General features: G+C 50.6%; 1 non-coding gene across 1 annotated transcript; it reads right to left on the reverse strand.

Annotated features, from left to right (window-relative positions):
* Positions 1-473: 473 nt before the first annotated feature.
* Positions 474-580, reverse strand: LOC136401962 (U6 spliceosomal RNA). The gene has a single exon (XR_010750883.1). It is a non-coding gene; the product is annotated as a U6 spliceosomal RNA (small nuclear RNA).
* Between the last annotated feature and the right edge of the window lie 1,695 nt (positions 581-2,275).

Raw genomic sequence — 2,275 nt, forward strand, 5'->3', positions numbered from 1 at the left:
GCAGCATTCCATCTAGTAATAGAAGGGTACTCTCATATTTTATTTTTTGGTATTTTTTTCACTTTTTTTTTTTTTTTTTTTGTATTTTTCTGAAGCTGGAAACGGGGAGAGACAGTCAGACAGACTCCCGAATGCGCCCGACCAGGATCCACCTGGCACGCCCACCAGGGGCGAAGCTCTGCCCACCAGGGGGCGATGCTCTGCCCCTCCGGGGCGTCGCTCTGCTGAGACCAGAGCCACTCTAGCGCCTGGTGCAGAGGCCAAGGAGCCATCCCCAGCGCCTGGGCCATCTTTGCTCCAATGGAGCCTTGGCTGCGGGAGGGGAAGCGAGAGACAGAGAGGAAGGAGAGGGGGGGTGGAGAAGCAAGTGGGCGCTTCTCCTATGTGCCCTGGCTGGGAATCGAACCCGGGTCCCCCGCACGCCAGGCCGACGCTCGACCGCTGAGCTACCCGGCCAGGGTCTTTTTCACTTTAAATATGGAATACCTCTCACAAATTTGCATTTCATCCTTGAACAAGAGCCGTGTTAATCTTCTCTGTATTGTTCCAGTTTTAGTATATGTGCTGGTGAAGTGGGCACTGTATTAATTACTTCTGATAAGTAGCTACTGAGTAAAAACATAAAAAACTGTTTTCTAGTACTTAATCTAATGAGAATATAATAGTTTTGCTATTAAACATAAGGTATAAGATTTTTAAAGTTCCTTTGAATACATATATTTTATAATAATTTGGGATTATAATTTTAATTGATATATTAATAAATCCATTCTTTTAGAGTTGTAAGAATAGAATAGAGAATCCCTAGTGTTCACATTATAACATTATATGTATATATTTCTTTCTTTTTATTACGTGGGAGGCAGGAAGGCAGAGAGACAGACTCCTGCTGGTGCCCCCACCAAGACCCACCCGGCAATCCCTCTATGGGGTGATGCTCTGCCATCTGGGGCTTGCTAGGCAACAGAGCTATTTTTGCACCTAAGGTGAGGCTATGGAGCCATCCTCAGCTCCCAGGGCCAACTTGCTTGAGCCATTCAAGCCATGGCTGCAAGAGGAGGAAAAGACAGAGAGAGAGAAAGATAGGAGGAGTAGGGGAAGGAGTGGAGAGTCATATGGTCACTTCTCCTGTGTGCCCTGACTGAAACTCAAACCCTGGACTTCCACATGCTGGGCTGATGCTCTACTGCTAAGCTGAGGCTCTCATATGTGCCTTGACCTGGGGACTCCTGCTGAGCCAGTGACCTCCTGCTTAAGCCAGTGATGTTGGGCTCAAGCCAGCAACCATGCAGTCATGTCTATGATTCCATGCTCAAGCTGGGGATTCCGCACTCAAGCTGGCAACCTCAGGGTTTCGAACCTGAGTCCTTAGCATCCCAGGCCAACACTCTATATACACTGTGCCACCATGTGTCAGGCTATATATTTCTACATATACTTTCTATATAAACTATGTTTTTGGAGCCATTTAAGAGTAAGTTGCAGAGCCTGACCAGGCAGTGGCACAGTGGATGGAGTGTTGACTGGGACACAGAGGACCCAGGTTCGAGGCCCTGAGGTTGCCAGCTTGAGCACGGGCTTATCTGGTTTGAGCAAGGCTCACCAGCTTGAGCCCAAGGTTGCTGGCTTGAGCAAGGGGTCACTTGGTCTGCTGTGGCCCCCTGGTCAGGGCACATATGAGAAAGCAATCAATGAACATCTAGGGTGCTGCAATAAAGAATTGATGCTTCTCGGCCCTGGCCGGTTGGCTCAGCGGTAGAGCGTCGGCCTGGCGTGCAGGGGACCCAGGTTCGATTCCCGGTCAGGGCACACAGGAGAAGCGCCCATTTGCTTCTCCACCCCCCCCTTTCCTCTCTGTCTCTCTCTTCCCCTCTCGCAGCTAAGGCTCCATTGGAGCAAAGATGGCCCGGGCGCTGGGGATGGCTCCTTGGCCTCTGCCCCAGGCGCTGGAGTGGCTCTGGTTGCGGCAGAGCGACGCCCCGGAGAGGCAGAGCATCGCCCCCTGGTGGGCAGAGCTTCGCCCCTGGTGGGCGTGCCGGGTGGATTCCAGTCGGGCGCATGCGGGAGTCTGTCTGTCTCTCCCCGTTTCCAGCTTCAGAAAGATACAAAAAAAAAAAAAAGAATTGATGCTTCTCATCTCTCTCCCTTCCTGTCTGTCCCTATCTGTCCCTCTCTCTGTCTCTCCCTGTCACACACACACACACACACACACACACACACACACACACACACACACAGAGTAAATTGCAGACATAATGGCTTTCTAACCTTAATT

The sequence above is a fragment of the Saccopteryx leptura genome, chromosome 3 (assembly GCF_036850995.1).
Source record: "Saccopteryx leptura isolate mSacLep1 chromosome 3, mSacLep1_pri_phased_curated, whole genome shotgun sequence".
Lineage (NCBI taxonomy): Eukaryota > Metazoa > Chordata > Mammalia > Chiroptera > Emballonuridae > Saccopteryx > Saccopteryx leptura.